The sequence below is a fragment of the Miscanthus floridulus genome, chromosome 18 (assembly GCF_019320115.1).
Source record: "Miscanthus floridulus cultivar M001 chromosome 18, ASM1932011v1, whole genome shotgun sequence".
NCBI classification, from domain to species: domain Eukaryota; kingdom Viridiplantae; phylum Streptophyta; class Magnoliopsida; order Poales; family Poaceae; genus Miscanthus; species Miscanthus floridulus.
The window spans coordinates 12,959,379-12,979,383 of NC_089597.1; positions in this window are offsets into that span (position 1 = coordinate 12,959,379).

Sequence of the window (20,005 nt, forward strand, 5' to 3'; positions counted from 1 at the left end):
TCACACATGCTCTCAACATATCTTCCAAGATCTGATTCACACGCTCAGTTTGACCTGCTGTCTGGGGGTGATAAGCAGAGCTGCGAATCAATGTGGTACCTAAGTACTTGTGCAGGTGTTCCAAAAAATGATTAACAAACTGGGGCCCTCGATTTGATACAATACTCTTAGGTACACCATGCAATCTTATAGTTTGATCAATGTATAACTTTGCATATTAATGAGGTCGACACTGACATTGACGGGAATAAAATGTGCAGACTTGGTGAGACGGTCAACAATTACCCATATAGAATCATGACCCTTTTGAGTGGTTGGAAGTCCGACAATAAAATCCATACTAATGTCCTCCTATTTCCAACTTGAAATAGACAGTGGCTGAAGTAACCCTGCTGGTTTCATATGAATGGTCTTAACTCGACAACAGTTATCACATCTAGCAACGTATACCGCAATTTCTTTCTTCATTTTTGTCCACCAAAATTGAGGTTTCAAGTCTTGGTACATCTTGCTGCTACCCGGGTGAATGGATAGCTTGGAAGAATGAGCTTCCTCTAGAATTTGGTTTCTCAACTCCCTATCTTTTGGCACTACAAGTCGATCTTTAAACCATAGAACACCATTCTCATCCAATCGAAACTACTTACTTTCTTCTTTCATCTTTCTTTTGATATGGAATATACCAACATCAGTCTTTTGGAGCTCAATGATTTTCGACTCAAGAGAGCAACCAACAGTGATATTGTGTAAGACTGTTGGATGCAATAAATTGAAACCATCTTCCAACAAAGAATTACAATGATACTTCCGGCTTAAGGCATCGGCAACCACATTGGTCTTTCCCGGATGATAATGCACTTCTAGGTTGTAATCCTTGATCAATTCCAACCATCTGCGCTGCCTCATGTTCAACTCAGGTTGAGTGAAAATGTACTTAAGGCTTTTGTGATTAGTGTAGATGTGGCAAACATTACCAAGCAGGTAATGTCTCCAAATTTTTAGAGCATGGACAACTGCTGCTAGCTCTAAATCATGAGTTGGATAATTGACTTTATGCTTTCTCAATTGACGCGAGGCGTAAGCAATGACTCAGCCTTCCTGCATTAAAACACACCCTAAACCGGTACCTAAGGCATCACAAAATACATCAAATGGTTTCTCAATGTCAGGTTGTGCTAAAACAGGAGCAGTAGTTAACAGAGTCCGCAAAGTGTGAAAATCTGCTTCACACTGTGGTGTCCATACAAACTTTTCATCCTTCTGAAGTAACCTCGTCATAGGCTTGGCTATCTTGAAGAAATCTGGGATAAACCGATGATAATATCCTTCTAAGCCCAGAAAACTTCGAACCTCATGAACAGAGGTTGGGGCTTTTCAATCCAACACTTCTTGCACTTTGGATGGGTCTACAGAAATTCCATCTTCAGATAATACGTGACCTAGGAAAGGTACCTTCTTCAACCAAAACTCACATTTACTAAACTTTGCATACAACTTATGCTCTCTTAGTCTTGACAACACCACTCTCAAATGCTCCTCATGCTCTTCTGCAGTTTTTGAATAAATCAAGATATCATCAATAAACACAACCACGAACTTGTCAAGTTCGGCATGAACACCGAGTTCATCAAATACATGAAATAGGCAGGAGCATTGGTCAATCCAAAGGACATGACTAAATACTCATAAAGGCCATACCTAGTGGAAAAAGTCATCTTAGGTATGTCTTCCGGCCTAATCTTGATTTGGTGATAATCTTACCTCAAATCAATCTTAGAGAACACTTTTTCTTTCGCCAATTGATCAAATAAGATATCAATGCGAGGCAAAGGATATTTGTTCTTGATAGTAACAACATTGAGTGGTTGACAGTCCACACACATCCGCAAAGACATCCTTCTTTTTCACGAATATGGCTGGACAACCCCATGATGATGAACTAGGGCGAATGAGACCCTTCTCTAACAGTTCTTGTAGTTGAATCTTCAGTTCTGCCAACTCGTTAGGCGACATCCTATAAGATCTTCAGGAGATGGATGCGGTACCCGGTAACAATTCTATCTTGAACTCTATCTCTCTATCAGGCGGTAATCCCGGCAATTCATCAGGAAAGACATTCGGAAACTCACATACTACCGGAATATCAGCAATTGTCAGAAGCTGGATGGCATTAGCTGTATTATGAAGGTCAGTTTCTCTGGGAAGGGGCACCAGAAATGCCTCGTTGGTCTTGGGTTCTCTCTACATAATTACTCTAGTGGAGGTATCAATAAGAACTCTATGACCGCTCATCCACTTCATTCCTAAAATTACATCTATCCCCAAACCAGGCAATACCACTAGATCGATAGTGTACTCCCTATTACTTATCAAGATACGTACTTCCCTAACTATTTGATTCGTGGAGATTTGGCTCCCAGACGCACCTGTACAATAGCCCCCATTTTCTACAGTAACTACCATCTGATTATATTTGGATGCAAATGTTGGACTCATGAATGAATGTGAAGCTCCAGAATCAAATAGAACAACTACAGGATGATGGTTCACAAGAAACATACCAGCTGTGACAACCTCGCCAGAGAGAATCTCTTCCATGGTGGTGTAATGCACATACCTCGGGCGTGCATTTGCAGCTGCTGGCCTCTGATTGTTCTTCTTGGGGTAAGGGCACTCCGTCGTCCAATGACCAGTCTTGTTGCAATTGGAACATGGTTGATTGTTAGGCGGTGTCTTCGAGTTGCCTTGTTGTGGCAGAACCACCCGAAATAGCGTACTTACAGAGGCACTCGTCTTCCACCAGACACTAAGCACCCCAAAAGCCACTACCGTGAGCGGTATCCGTCGGACACACCCCGAGGGAGAGCCCGAAAGATCCACATTTTTCCCTAAGGATCCAATAATGAAAACGAGTTACAACACAAGTCCATCTCATACATTAGAGTTTCTGAAAAGTACATTATTACAATACCAAATACAGAGTTCAGAACGATAAACAGCGGAATATTAAAAGATAACATCTAGCGATAAGATAACGAGGATTCCGTCTGAGCCCACCAGAAGAATCCTCCACACAAGGTACTCCTCAAGCATCACCTGCAACAGGGGTAAATAACCCTGAGTACACAATGTACTCGCAAGACTTATCCGATAGTGGGAATACTTTCCCGACTCCAAGGAATATGCTAGGCTTTATGGTTGCTGGTTTTCTTTTAGCCAAAAGCAGTACTAATAGTGAGTCCTTCTTGATATATTATTATTATCAGCCGTATTAAGTTTTTATCTAGTCAATCTATATAAGCACCTGTGCTACTTTCAAGCAAGAGTTGAGCAATCGATACTGTTTCTTCTCCTTTTCCACTTCCAGTTCTTACTACGGTGCTAAACCGCAGACAAGCCGTACCGGGTAACCCGGCGATTCGCGAATCAATGTGCCCAGCTGGGTGCCCCGAAGACACACGCCCCGCTTGTACCCCAGGCACAAACAGGACTAACCCACCACTCTCCTGTCCCGGGTGTCTAGGTCCTTGTCCAAACTTGGACTCCAAGCCCCCGCCTCTAAGTCCCGGACTTAGTGCGGTGCAAGGACCTCCACCACCTCCTCTTCCCATCAGTCGGTCCGGAAAGAGCCGGATTCGCGACAAGAGAGCAGCAAGCCTTCCCTGCGTCCATACCCAAGTATGTGCTCGGGACAATAATCTGTGACTTGCCTAGAGTCATATGCAACGACTGGTCCTTAATCGACACAGACAAGGAAAAAAGTGTAACCGGGCTATGCCCTGTTGGCCGCAGGACACAACCCCTCACACCCACCAGTACCCAAATCCACATCCCTGTCCGGTCACCATTTTCCTTTCCATTATTTCATCATGATATCATAGTTTAATCACCTATTTGCGAGTAACGACAGGTTACTCACGCTACCGACATCCTGAGCATAGCAGCTACTCAACCTGTACTAGTAGGACTCATGGTGGATATATTTATGCATGTAGCTTCCATAAAATGCCTGTAACGTAAATGCATATCATATAAATATATTCAGTGGTCATTTAAAAATAAGGGTTATGCACCGGGGCTTGCCTTGGGCAGGTACCGAGTCAGCAAAGTCAGTACCAACAGGCTCCTGGTCTCCTTCCTGTGTGAAAAGCTCCTCCTCGTACTCCTCGATCACCTCATCGTACTCCGGATCACCGACGGGCACGAAGTCTACCTGTTCGTGATCTACATGAAATGACGATGCAATGATTACACTATGGCAACAGCAATTCTCAATGCAAAAGTACCTCTATTACATTACTAAGTGAGGTCTACCTACTAAAGTCTAAGCCACATACCAGTACTACTAACAAGTATGACCGTGTCCTACATTCTTACAATGACTACGGATATTCATACTCCTAATGTCAGTTTATGATAAAGCAAGGATAACAACTATGTCATCCAACGACTCGTTCTATGATTATCATCAGTACAGCAAGTATATAAATGCCTAAGGAACCTACGGTAATGATTTCAAAGCTAAAGTTATCGTCGGTTTACCACAACAAATCTTGCAATTAAAGATTGATATACCGTTAAGCCTTCTACTTCAAGATTATGAGCCTACCATCCTAACCACTAATGGGGAACCAACTGCACTACCAGGTAGGCAACATTTTTGCGAACCTAACAAACTTTGTTTCGCTATTTTTGGACAACCATGCAATTTACTACTAATTATTTAAGTTCAGCTCATAACCTAAATAGACAAACAATTTCTAATACCATGAAATAGAGAAAACTGAAACTTCCTTGGCCGGCCCACGACGCGCGGCCCGATCCAACTCGCCCTCCCGCCCGCGCGGGACAGAAAGCCAGCGCACGGCCCACGCGGAGGTGCGGCCCAGCCGGCCAACGGCCCGCTAAGGGGAAGACCTGCGCGCAACGGTAAATAAGCAAGAACACCCCCGACGAACTCGGCATTTTGCAACGGCTCTACGGTACTGTTTCGCTAGTCTACCGCTTTACACCAGCACCCTCCCACTTCTTCTTCTTCACCGCGAGGAGGTCCCTGGCCATCCAGAGCACACACCGACGCGCCGGTACGGCACTGGACGCCAACGACGGCCACCCCGGCCCTCTCCAAGCAAAAATAAAGGGCCGATACTCACCTACATGCGAACGCAAACCCCCGGGCGGAGACACAGGCGCCGAGACGTCGCAGCGAGCACGGACCACGACGGTGGGCAACCTGCAAGGACGACGATGCCGTTCTGGTGAACAACAGCATGGCTGGAACAAAACAGGGAGTGGACGAGTACCAGCGACTCACCACGGAACTGGAAGACGTGAAGAATCGATCGGAGGTGGCTCAGGCCAAGCCGGCCATGTGCGCGTGATGAGTTTAGCAGAGCACGGCAATGGCACAGCCGTGCCACGGAATGCACTACGGCAGTAGGGTCTAGGATAGGGTGAGCATGGTGACAACCGACGGAAAAGGAGGCTAGTGGTGCGAGGAATTTGACCGAGCTGCTCTGGTGGGGAAGAAAACCGACGGCGCAGCACTTCGGGTCTTAATGGCCCGAGAGCTCGGCCCTTCGAAATTGGCGCACAGGACAGAGCTACAGGCTGCAATGAGGGGTGGGAAAGGTTACCGGCTGCCCAACGGAGCTGCGGGCCAGACCAATTGGAACGTGGTGCAACCGCAGCAGTGAATTGGAAAGAGACGCGACGGCGGCAAAGGGACAACGGAGACAGAGGAAACACCCGGCGCGGCATGGCTCGCCTGCGAACGTCAACGCAAGGTACAGCTGTGCTTGGCCAAGGGGAACCCCAGGGCGTGCTCCCGACAGCCGTCCGCACGGTCGCTGCAGCAAACGACGAGCCCTGGCATGGCACGTCTGCGGCCGGCGCCAGGCAAGGACACGGCGGACGCGACGCCAAGGCGATAGCGCAGCGGCAGTTTTCTAAACGCGCAAACGGCCAAGGGTCAACTGAGCGGTGCCGAGCACAGCCGCTAGCGACGCGGACGCGGGACCCCGCCCGACCACGGCCACAGCGGGGGCAGGGCAAGGCAGGCAGAGCATGGCCGGCGGTCCGAGCGCGACGCGTCGGTTGGCGATGCGAGCAGCAGCGAGGCAGAGCGCGCAGGCGGCAGCAGCGAGCAGGTGGTTAGGACGCGCGATACGTGCGCGTGGATGGCGTCGCGAGCGCAGCCGACCGCGGCAGTGGCTCAGGCCCACGCGGCACAGCGCGCTGGCAATGCCGACCGGGTGGTGACCGCGCCCAGCGCCAGCCTGGTGATGTGCACGACTTTTAAAGCAGCTAGAATTTGCGTACGCCATGTCCCAAACGCTAATCTAATTTCTTGATGCGAATAGGAGTACACCTAGCTATCACCATCAGTCGCGACATTGCTCTCCTTCTTAGACCAATTGCTCTACAACTAATGCCAAAGATGGCTTCGTTGACCACTTCAAAACTTACGCGGAAGACGTCGATTTGAAAGGTTTCGCGTCGAATCCCCAAACCCGACCCCCGGGACGTACGCGCTAGCCATCCATGTCATCGGCCGCAACCTTTTTATCGTCATTCACGAAACGTTTTATACATTTAGCGTTAACAATAATTCAATTAAGGTAATAAACGTGTTATATGACATGAAACATAACCTTTTTCTTTCCCGTTTCGTAAAATGTTACCAAGCCAAACATGGCTCATAAAACCTATCATCCACCAATGCACATAATTCAGATGCTTACGAAATGTTTCAGCAAAACGTTACAATGTAACACCAGGGTGTTACAAATCTACCCCCCTAAAACAAAATCTCGACCCGAGATTTCATGTGCCTAGTGCGAGAAAAGGTATGGAGTACATTTGCGCAAACTAACTATCCGACCTAGAGAGGAGATGGGGGTAATGCTTTGTTAAGTAGTTCTCTTGCTCCCAGGTGGCTTCGTCCTCTGAATGGTTTTGCTATTGTACCTTGTAAAACTTTATCACCCTGTTCCTGGTCACTCTCTCCTTCTCATCCAAGATTTTTATAGGATGTTCCACGTAGGATAGATCAGGTTGGAGCGGAAGTCCTTCTATTTCCACAGATTCTTCAGGAACTCGGAGGCATTTCTTCAGTTGCGAGACGTGAAATACATTATGAACTGCCGAGAGAATTTCGGGGAGTTGGAGACGATAAGCCACGGGACCACACTGCTGCAACACCTTGTATGGGCCCACATACCGAGGGGCTAACTTGCCATGAACACCAAACCGATGTACCCCTCTCATAGGAGATACCTTGAGATACACATAATCTCCAGCTGCAAATTCTAAAGGTCTTCTTCGCTTGTCTGCGTAAGCCTTCTGTCGACTCTGAGCTGACTTCAAGTGTTCACGAATTATATTTACTTTCTCTCGAGCCTCCTTTATGAAATCAGGCCTAAAGTACCCACGGTCTCCTACTTCAACCCAATTTAGTGGTGTTCGACACTTCTGTCCATATAAAGCTTCAAATGGTGCCATACGGATACTCTCCTGATAGCTGTTGTTATAAGAAAATTCGGCCAGCTTCAAGCACTGATCCCACTTCTTAGGAAAAGAGATTGTACAAGCCCGTAGCATATCCTCGAGCACCTGGTTCACCCTCTCAGTTTGGCCATCTATCTATGGGTGGTATGCCGAGCTCCTGAGAAGGCGAGTACCCAAACACTCCTGTAGTTTCTCCCAGAAACGAGAGACGAAAACTGACCCTCTATCAGAGATGATGGTGAGAGGAACTCCATGTAGGGTCACAATCCAATCAAAGTATAACTCCGCATACTTCTTTGCATTGTATCTAGTGTCCACCGGAAGGAAGTGGGCAGACTTGGTGAGACGGTCCACGATGACCCAAATAGAATCAAAACCAGAGGAGGTGCGGGGTAAACCCATAATAAAATCTAGGGAAATATCCTCCCATTTCCAAACAGGAATGTGCAAGGGCTGTAGATATCCAGGAGTACGCATATGATCTGCCTTGACTCTGCCACAAGTGTCACATTCCGCAACGAACTGGGTGATATCCTGCTTCATGTATGACCACCAGTACAGCCTGCGCAGATCATAATACATCTTGTTGCTACCAGGGTGGATAGACAGCTTGGAATGATGGGCTTCTTGCAAAACCTTTCTTTTCAGCTCCTCATTAGATGGAACCACCAGTCTATTCTTGTATCTCACGACTCCCAGCTCATCAATGCTAAAATGAGGTCCACGCCCTTCTGCAAGCAACTTCTTGATGTGAGGAATCTCTTCGTGATCTCCCTTCTGTTCCTGAATAATTTGCTCTAGCAATTCTGAGGTCAAAGCAATCTGAGCCAGCACCTCAGTGTGGTGGAGTGACAAGAGTATTTCCTCAACCTGATGCGACTTACGACTCAAAGCATCAGCCACCACATTGGCTTTTCCTGGGTGATAGTGAACTTCCAAATCATAATCCTTGATCAACTCTAACCATCTCCTTTGTCTCATGTTTAACTCAGACTGAGTGAAAATATACTTAAGGCTCTTGTGGTCCGTGAAGATATGCACTTTGTTGCCTAACAAGTAATGCCTCCAAATCTTCAGAGAGTGAACTACAACAGCTAGCTCTAAATTGTGGGTAGGGTAGTTCGCCTCGTGCTTCTTTAGTTGGCACGAAGCATAAGCTATCACACGCCCTTCTTGCATAAGCACACACCCCAATCCTGTCTTCGAGGCATCACAGTAAACATCAAAGGGCCTCTCAATATCAGGTTGAGCCAACATAGGGGCAGTGGTCAGAAAAGTCTTCAGGGACTGAAAAGCTTCTTCACAAGCTTGACCCCAAACAAACTTAGCTTCTTTCTGGAGTAGCTTAGTCATGGGCTGGGCTATCTTGGAGAAATCAGGGATGAAACGTCGATAGTATCCAGCCAGCCCAAGAAACTAACGGATTTGGTGCACAGACCTTGGAGGCTTCCAATCTACTACATCTTGCACCTTGCTAGGATCCACAGAAACGCCCTCAGGTGTCAACACATGTCCCAAAAACTGCACTCGATCAAGCCAAAACTCGCACTTGCTGAATTTAGCATACAGCTGGTGCTCCCTTAGCCGAGTCAGTATTATCCAGAGGTGACGGGCATGCTCTTCCTCATCCTTGGAATAGATTAAGATGTCGTCAATGAAAACTACCACAAACTTATCTAGCTCTGGCATAAAAACTGAGTTCATCAGGTATATGAAGAAGGCCGGGGCATTGGTGAGGCCAAAAGACATCACTAGGTATTCGTATAACCCATACCTAGTAGAGAAAGCTGTCCTTGGTATATCCTGTGGCCTGATCTTGATCTGATGGTAGCCTGACCGGAGGTCTATCTTTGAGAACACCTTGGCACCAGCTAACTGATCAAACAAAGTATCTATGCGGGGCAAGGGATACTTGTTCTTAACTGTTACCGCATTGAGAGGGTAGTAATCCACACACATCCGCAGTGTACCATCCTTCTTCTTCACGAAAATCGCTGGGCAACCCCATGGTGAAGAACTTGGGCGGATGAAACCCTTGTCCATCAACTCCTCCAGTTGCTTCTTCATTTCTGCTAGCTCTCTTGGAGCCATGCGGTACGGACGTCTAGAGATAGGAGCAGTACCAGGCTCAAGCTCAATGGAGAATTCTACCTCACGGTCCGGTGGCAATCCAGGAAGATCCTCAGGGAAAACATCTGGGAACTCACATACTACTGGAATGGAGGTAAGATCAGGGACGACTTCAGCATGGGCAGCAACAGGTAAGACCAGTTCTGAGGGCATGATGAGAGACATCCTATCCTCAGAAGACGGAAGCCGTAACTCTACACTTCTTCTTTTCATATCCAATACTACCCCATACACCCGCAACCAGTTCATCCCAAGAATGACATCAATGCCTTGCCCAGGCATTATCATGAACTGTAGACGGTAAGTGTGGGTGGCTAATACCAAACTTATAGTATCCGTGCGGGTATTGATGAACATCTGAGAACCCGCAGTACGGATCTTATAGGCATACGGTATAGCCACAAGTGATAAATTGTGCCGCTCTACAAACCCCATGCTCATAAAGGAATGCGATGCACCAGAATCAAACAACACCAAAGCTGGATGGGATTCGATGGTAAACATACCAGCCATAACTGTCTCCTGATGCACAACCTGCTGAGCATCCATGAAGTGCACCTGACCAGATCTGCTGGGCACCTTCCTCTTGATGAAAGTCCTCTTAATCAGCCTGGAATTTGCAGACGGCTGAGACGGCTGAGCTGTCTGCTGCTGAGGACACTCCCTGGCATAGTGGCCCTCCTTGCCACACTTGAAGCAAGCACCAGGCTTGTTCCCGAATCCCTGACGAGGTGGGACCTGCTGTCCCTAAGTCTGCTAGGGCTGCACCTGCTGCTGAGGTGCCTTGTACTGAGTAGCGGAAGTCTGTGAGGTCTGCTGGGGTGACCGAAACGGAGGCCCACCGGATGGTTGATAGGACCCCCGCCTCACAATTTGCACCTTCTGAGTATGAGGGTGGCTGGAGGATCCAGCTGCCACCCTCCTCCGCTTCCAATCCGCCTGAGATGCCCGCTGAAAACCCTCAAGAGCAATGGCGGCGTTCATCAGAGCCCCAAAGGTCTGATAGTTCCCCAGGTACAGTTTCTCCTGAAGGACTGGAGTGAGACCACGAAAGAAGCGATCCTTCTTCTTGTCATCCGTGTCCACCTGACTACCAGCATACTGAGCCAAGTGGTTGAACTGATTCACATACTCCATTACCGTCCTGCTCCCCTGACGCAACTCCATGAACTCGGTCACCTTCTGGTGGATAACGCCAGCAGGTATGAAGAACTCGCGGAAGGCGGTGGAGAACTCCTGCCACGTTGCCGGATGATCCGGCAGCTCCGCGGCCAGGAAAGCCTCTCACCAGGCACCTGCGGACCCCAAAAGCTGCTGGGACGCAAAGTGCACCTTCTGCTCGTTGGCCACTCCGAGCAGCCGAAACTTCTGCTCCAGCGTGCGAAGCCAGTGCTCCACCTCCAACGGATCATCCGACGGCGTGAACGTGGGCGGGTGGGTCTTGAGAAAGTCCTGGTAAGAGGACTGTCCCTCAGGACGACGAGCACCACCCCCATTCCCACCGTTGCCTCCGGGGCCTCCACGGGCGAGACCCGCGACGGCCTGTGCCATAATCTCCAAGGCACGAGCAGTCTCCTGACGAGCAGCGGCTGACTCCCGACGAGCAGCCAACAACTCCACCATGACCTCCGCGGCGGACAGCGGCGGAGGCGGTGGGAAAGGATGAGGAACCAAAGGTGGAACCTCCCGAGCTCCCTCATTGTCACGCTCAACGGCCCGAGCACTGTCACCATGGCCCTCGTTGGCCGCTCCCGAACTAGTGCTCCCACGTCCGGACCTCAGGTTCATCTGCAAGAGAGACGAACCATCCATTAGGACACCTTCCCGATTAGAACCTAGGGATTAGAGAGATAGCAGCACATTTTATTAAAGTACTCATTAAGTTAGTCCTGCCCATTTACTACTTTCATTATACGTGAAGGGGGATTCCTAGTGCAAGTAAGATGCTATTATACGATGCATGCTTCGACCTATATGTTCACTCAAGCCGGAATATAGCGGCGTTCGTAACATGTTCGGCACATCGCACACTCACTTTCCGTCTACTAAGCGATTTCTTACGCAACGTAAGTCAGTGTACCTACAGAAAACTGATTAGGTAAAACCAGTGCCGCTATCCTAGATACACCATATAGCTAGGGCTTATACTTATATAACTTAACTTAATCGCATCCTACTTTTCGCAAAACTTTTGTTGGTCAAACTTTTAGTTTTGTAAAAGAGTGAGGAACTCGTGACCATTATTGGCACTAGTACCAACTGTGACAGAACCACCTGAAATAGCGTACTTACGGAGGCGCTCGTCTTCCACCAGACACTAAGCACCCCGAAAGCCACTACCGCGAGCGGTATCCGTCGGACACACCCCGAGGGAGAGCCCGAAAGATCCACATTTTTCCCCAAGGATCCAATAATGAAAACGAGTTACAACACAAGTCCATCTCATACATTAGAGTTTCTGAAAAGTACATTATTACAATACCAAATACAGAGTTCAGAACGATAAACAGCGGAATATTAAAAGATAACATCTAGCGATAAGATAACGAGAATTCCGTCTGAGCCCACCAGAAGAATCCTCCACACAAGGTACTCCTCAAGCATCACCTGCAACAGGGGTAAATAACCCTGAGTACACAATGTACTCGCAAGACTTATCCGATAGTGGGAATACTTTCCCGACTCCAAGGAATATGCTAGGCTTTATGGTTGCTGGTTTTCTTTTAGCCAAAAGCAGTACTAATAGTGAGTCCTTCTTGATATATTATTATTATCAGCCGTATTAAGTTTTTATCTAGTCAATCTATATAAGCACCTGTGCTACTTTCAAGCAAGAGTTGAGCAATCGATACTGTTTCTTCTCCTTTTCCACTTCCAGTTCTTACTACGGTGCTAAACCGCAGACAAGCCATACCGGGTAACCCGGCGATTCGCGAATCAATGTGCCCAGCTGGGTGCCCTGAAGACACACGCCCCACTTGTACCCCAGGCACAAACAGGACTAACCCACCACTCTCCTGTCCCGGGTGTCCAGGTCCCCGTCCAAACTTGGACTCCAAGCCCCCGCCTCTAAGTCCCGGACTTAGTGCGGTGCAAGGACCACCACCACCTCCTCTTCCCATCTGTCGGTCCGGAAAGAGCCGGATTCGCGACAAGAGAGCAGCAAGCCTTCCCTGCGCCCATACCCAAGTATGTGCTCGGGACAATAATCTGTGACTTGCCTAGAGTCATATGCAACGACCGGTCCTTAATCGACATAGACAGGGAAAAATGTGTAACCGGGCTATGCCCTGTTGGCCGCAGGACACAACCCCTCACACCCACCAGTACCCAAATTCACATCCCTGTCCGGTCACCATTTTCCTTTCCATTATTTCATCATGATATCATAGTTTAATCACCTATTTGCGAGTAACGACAGGTTACTCACGCTACCGACATCCTGAGCATAGCAGCTACTCGACCTGTACTAGTAGGACTCATGGTGGATATATTTATGCATGTAGCTTCCATAAAATGCCTGTAACGTAAATGCATATCATATAAATATATTCAGTGGTCATTTAAAAATAAGGGTTATGCACCGGGGCTTGCCTTGAGTAGGTACCGAGTCAGCAAAGTCAGTACCAACAGGCTCCTGGTCTCCTTCCTGTGTGAAAAGCTCCTCCTCGTACTCCTCGATCACCTCGTCGTACTCCGGATCACCGACGGGCATGAAGTCTACCTGTTCGTGATCTACATGAAATGACGATGCAATGATTACACTATGGCAACAGCAATTCTCAATGCAAAAGTACCTCTATTACATTACTAAGTGAGGTCTACCTACTAAAGTCTAAGCCACATACCAGTACTACTAACAAGTATGACCGTGTCCTACATTCTTACAATGACTACGGATATTCATACTCCTAATGTCAGTTTATGATAAAGCAAGGATAACAACTATGTCATCCAACGACTCGTTCTATGATTATCATCAGTACAGCAAGTATATAAATGCCTAAGGAACCTACGGTAACGATTTCAAAGCTAAAGTTATCGTCGGTTTACCACAACAAATCTTGCAATTAAAGATCGATATACCGTTAAGCCTTCTACTTCAAGATTATGAGCCTACCATCCTAACCACTAATGGGGAACCAACTGCACTACCAGGTAGGCGACATTTTTGCGAACCTAACAAACTTTGTTTCGCTATTTTTGGACAACCATGCAATTTACTACTAATTATTTAAGTTCAGCTCATAACCTAAATAGATAAACAATTTCTAATACCATGAAATAGAGAAAACTGAAACTTCCTTGGCCGGCCCACGACGCGCGGCCCGATCCAACTTGCCCTCCCGCCCGCGCGGGACAGAAAGCCAGCGCGCGGCCCACGCGGAGGTGCGGCCCAGCCGGCCAACGGCCCGCTAAGGGGAAGACCTGCGCGCAACGGTAAATAAGCAAGAACACCCCCGACGAACTCGGCATTTTGCAACGGCTCTACGGTACTGTTTCGCTAGTCTACCGCTTTACACCAGCACCCTCCCACTTCTTCTTCTTCACCGCGAGGAGGTCCCTGGCCATCCAGAGCACACACCGGCGCGCCGGTGCGGCACTGGACGCCAACGACGGCCACCCCGGCCCTCTCCAAGCAAAAATAAAGGGCCGATACTCACCTACATGCGAACGCAAACCCCCGGACGGAGACACAGGCGCCGAGACGTCGCAGCGAGCACGGACCACGACGGTGGGCAACCTGCAAGGACGACGATGCCGTTTCGGTGAACAACAGCACGGCTGGAACAAAACACGGAGTGGACGAGTACCAGCGACTCACCACGGAACTGTAAGACGTGAAGAATCGATCGGAGGTGGCTCAGGCCAAGCCGGCCATGTGCGCGTGATGAGTTCAGCAGAGCACGGCAATGGCACAGCCGCGCCACGGAATGCACTACGGCAGTAGGGTCTAGGATAGGGTGAGCATGGTGACAACCGACGGAAAAGGAGGCTAGTGGTGCGAGGAATTTGACCGAGCTGCTCTGGTGGGGAAGAAAACCGACGGCGCAGCACTTCGGGTCTTAATGGCCTGAGAGCTCGGCCCTTCGAAATTGGCGCACAGGACAGAGCTACAGGCTGCAATGAGGGGCGGGAAAGGTTACCGGCTGCCCAACGGAGCTACGGGCCAGACCAATTGGAACGTGGTGCAACCGCAGCGGTGAATTGGAAAGAGACGCGACGGCGGCAAAGGGACAACGGAGACAGAGGAAACACCCGGCGCGGCATGGCTCGCCTGCGAACGTCAACGCAAGGTACAGCCGTGCTTGGCCAAGGGGAACCCCAGGGCATGCTCCCGACAGCCGTCCGCACGGTCGCTGCAGCAAACGACGAGCCCTGGCATGGCACGTCTGCGGCCGGCGCCAGGCAAGGACACGGCGGACGCGACGCCGAGGCGACAGCGCAGCGGCAGTTTTCTAAACGCGCAAACGGCCAAGGGTCAACTGAGCGGTGCCGAGCATAGCCGCTAGCGACACGGACGCGGGACCCCGCCCGACCACGGCCACAGCGGGGGCAGGGCAAGGCAGGCAGAGCACGGCCGACGGTCCGAGCGCGACGCGTCGGTTGGCGATGCGAGCAGCAGCGAGGCAGAGCGCGCAGGCGGCAGCAGCGAGCAGGTGGTCAGGACGCGCGATACGTGCGCGTGGACGGCGTCGCGAGCGCAGCCGACCGCGGCAGTGGCTCAGGCCCGCGCGGCACAGCGCGCTGGCAATGCCGATCGGGTGGTGACCGCGCCCAGCGCCAGCCTGGTGATGTGCACGACTTTTAAAGCAGCTAGAATTTGCGTACGCCATGTCCCAAACGCTAATCTAATTTCTTGATGCGAATAGGAGTACACCTAGCTATCACCATCAGTCGCGACATTGCTCTCCTTCTTAGACCAATTGCTCTACAACTAATGCCGAAGATGGCTTCGTCGACCACTTCAAAACTTACGCGGAAGACGTCGATTTGAAAGGTTTCGCGTCGAATCCCCAAACCCAACCCCCGGGACGTACGCGCTAGCCATCCATGTCATCGGCCGCAACCTTTTTATCGTCATTCACGAAACGTTTTATACATTTAGCGTTAACAATAATTCAATTAAGGTAATAAACGTGTTATATGACATGAAACATAACCTTTTTCTTTTCCGTTTCGTAAAATGTTACCAAGCCAAACATGGCTCATAAAACCTATCATCCACCAATGCACATAATTCAGATGCTTACGAAATGTTTCAGCAAAACGTTACAATGTAACACCAGGGTGTTACACTTGTCCTGCACCACCCTTAGGCGGTAGAGCAATAGAGTATGCCCGATGATACCCTTTATTTGCTTGGCTTGGCTGGGCCTTCTTCTGAGGTGGCCGGTATTTTGAAGCAGGTGAGCGGTATTGGGTTCTTGCCACCACTGGAGCTCTCTGCTGAGATGCACCGGCTTCAAAGGCCCTTAAATATTATTATGATTTTCTTGGGTGAGCGCATCACTCATGAATTTATTGTAGGTCACACTCTTGTTATTTGCCAGAGTCTTCATCAACTTTGAACCTAGTCCTCTCTTAAAACATACAGAGTTTATGAGGCTTACCCAAGGTACCGAAAGTCTCACTGAGTACTCGCATATCTTCAGCAACCTCTCTAGATATGAGTCTAAGTTTGTGAATACCCATGCTAAGAACAATGCAGCATGGTGTCGACACACGACAATAGTGCTCCAAACTCCATCCCGAATGATTGGAGCCTGGTACTCCTGGCAGCGCAATGATTTGCATCGAGATGCGGTCCCCCCTAATTAGCGTGTGTTTAGTTGCACCCTAACTTTTAAAAAAGTGCTACAGTATCTATCACATCGAATGTTTGCGACCTGTGCATGAAGCATTAAATGTAGACGAAAAAAAAACTAATTGCACAGTTTGGTAGGAAATTACGAGAGGAACGTTTTGAACCTAATTAGTCCATATTTAAACACTATTTGTCAAATAAAAATAAAAGTGCTACAGTAGCCCTCAATTCCAATTTCCTACCCCTAAACACAACCTTAATACCAGTATACTCCTGCTCCATTAAAGAGAGAGAGAGAGAAAAGGCCCCTCTGGTCACTAGCTAGGCGAGGCGAGGTCGTGACTCGTGAGGCAGTAGCCAGTAGGCGCCGTCCCGTCCCGTCCCGTCCCATCCTCGATCGCCACGGGCGCGCCAGGCTCCGCGCGGGTTCGGAGCGTCAGCCACAGCGCCCCGATCCCATCTCGCCGAACGACACGCCACCCGACGCCTCCCGCGGGTCCGGTCCGACACGGGCAGCAGCAAGCTACTAGCTGGCTGCACGGACGGAGGCTGCGCGCGGCGCGGGAGCAGCACACGTCGGCTCTGCGCGCGGGGAGCCGCAAGCGCATGGCACGCCGCTTTGCTTTGCTTGCTTTGCTTTGACGCCGCCCGCCAAGCCGCCAATCATTTTGCATAACGTATATCTACATGTATACCAAAAAGCTACTCTATATGTACTCCCTCCATCCCAAATTGTAAGTCATTCCAAGAATTTTGGAGAGTCAAAGCATCTCAAATTTGACTAAGTTTATATAATAAGATAATAACATTTATGATACCAACTAAGTACCAATAGATTCTTTGTTAATTATATTTTTATAGTATATCTATTTGATGTCATAAATCTTTGTAATTTTTTTTATAATTTTGGTCAAACTTGAAAATCTTTGACTCTCCAAGATTCTTGGAATGACTTACAATTTGGGATAGAGGGAGTACCTAGAAAATCAAAACGATTTAAAATTTAAAATAGATTGAGTACTAGGGTGTTTAAATCTAAGGACCAAAGTTTAAGGGTGTCACGTGGGGGTGTCACATCGAGTGTTCGGATAATAATAATAAAACAAATTAAATAAGTCCTCAGTAATCCGTGAGACGAATTAATTAAACATAATTAATCCGTCATTAGCATATGCTTATGGTAGCGTCACATTATCAAATCATGGACTAATTAGGCTTAAAAAATTCGTCTTGCAAATTACTCTCCATATGTGTATTTAGTTTTGTAATTAGTCCATATTTAATATTTTATACATATGTCCAAACATCTAATGTGACAAGGACTAATATTTAAAAGGGGAAACAAATATACTCCGTAAGTTTTGTGCTCGTAGTTTTTTTTCCCCTGAATGCATGCACGGAGATGCAGGCAGCAGCAATGCAGCATGGTGTATTGGTGTCGACACAAGACAATAATACTCCATTCCGAATGATGGGAACCTGGAAGCGCAATGATTTGCATCGAGATGCGTGTTCGGCTCGCTTCCGAAACAAACCCGTATACAGTAAGGGGCTCGTTCGTTTGGCCTGAACAGAGGCAGGAACCATTCTGCCTGGAGGAACACGTAATCCTGGCTGGATTCGTTCTCGGCCACGGTTCCCCAAGAACCGAACAGAAACTAAGAGCAAGTATAATAGCAGACGATAAGCTTACAGTCGGTTTAGACACAAGAACTAAGAAAGTCTGTGAGAGAAACAAGCGAGCCATATATTAACTGTAAAGAGCTAATTACTATATAAGTGGGCTAAGAAAAGACTACAAACAACCTTACAATCAGCAAACCGGTTATATTATTAGTCTTGCTCTAGAAAAAAAAAAATATCAGCCGAACGGGCGAGGTGCCGTCCCGTCCCATCCTCTCGAGGTCTCGATCGCCACGGGCGCGCCAGGCTCCGCGCGGGTTCGGAGCGTCCAGCCAGTCAGCCACAGCGCCCCGATCCCATCTCGCCGAACGCCACGCCACGCCACCCCAGGCCTACCCGCGTGTCCGGTTCGGCATGATAGTCAACGGATTGGACAGCAGTAGTAGGGACATCCTCCTTTTTGGCTGGCCACGATCGGATCGCACTTTTGTTTTTCCCCCGATCAATTCGGGAGATTTTTACAGGGGTGCTGCCCCGGCATACCGGGTGAAAGAGCTTACAGAGGGGGTGAGGCAGAGCAGAGGGATTACAATTTACAAATGGTTGAGAAACTCCTGGATATATGACATCCAGGTAGCAATCAGACACTTGCTCATCTTTTTCAAGACGTACGGCATGAGTGGAGGTATCTGCAGTGTTGAAGATGAGAACTAGCATTCCTGGCAATCCACTAATCCAGATACTCCATGGAATGACGAGGGCGGCGTCGAGTCTGACTAGAGCAGGGAGAGACGCAGTTCGCAGCCAGTGCGCCAAGGCTGCCTCATCTGCATCTGGGACCGTGATGCATGTGTGCAGACAATCCCAAATCCGGACCGCTCTCGGACAGGAAGCCAAGATGTGGTCACCGCCTGTCTCCAGGACGCCGGGGCACGCAGGTAAGACAGAAACACTCCTCGAGCGGCTTGATGTTCTTCCAGAAAGCTGATCTGATACGAATACGATGGTTGCTCTGGGAGTAGGTGCCTGATTGATCTCCTGCATTGAGTAATGTTCATACCGGTAACATGCATTGACGCCCGCAGAGCAACCATGTTGCTGAGAAGCCAGGGAATATGTACACTTCGTGATCCGAGCGTGCAGTGCATGATCTGATCGAATGTTCCGTTACACGTCTCGGAACGTGCCAAAAACCCGAGACAAATAGATTTGGACTCGTGTGCGCGGACGGTGCAGACGAACATGGCGGCATGCGACGCTGTCGCTGCAGATTCCATTGTGTCAGCAAGGCGGTTTAACTAGTTTATGTAGGAGTGTATGTACTACTACTGCGCTGCATGGCAAGCGTCCCATGTCCGTACACGTGACGAGGGAGGATGCTTGTCTCTTCTTGATCTCGTCATCTTTTTTCTGAGTTTTATTAAATATATAGATTATTAATAGTTTTCTAATACATAATTAACATTGTTAGATGAATAGTAGAATATGTTTTAGTAATAGACTTATTTTGAGATATAAGATACCATTTTCTATAAACTAAGTTGTTTTTAAAAAAAAAAATAACTCCTAGAAAAATGAGATGAGAGCTCTTTTTTATGTAATACTCCCTTGGTTCCAAAAAAAAAATACAGAGATATTGAATAACTTTACGCTAGTACGCCCTTTGTTCCAGAACAAAAAAATATTATAGAAGTATGGCTTCCTGATGATATATATGAAAATAGTAGCAAGTTTTTCTTATGCGTAATAAGTATCACCACATTGATAATAAATTCTATCTTAAAAGTAAACTTTTCTAAAGATCACTGACAAAGACACGGGAGCTTTGGCTGGGCTCGCTCCAGGGCTGGCTCAGAGGTATGGTTTCCTGATGATATATATGAAAATAGTAGCAAGTTAAATATCCCCCTCGCCGGGGGCGGGGGCTCACAGCTC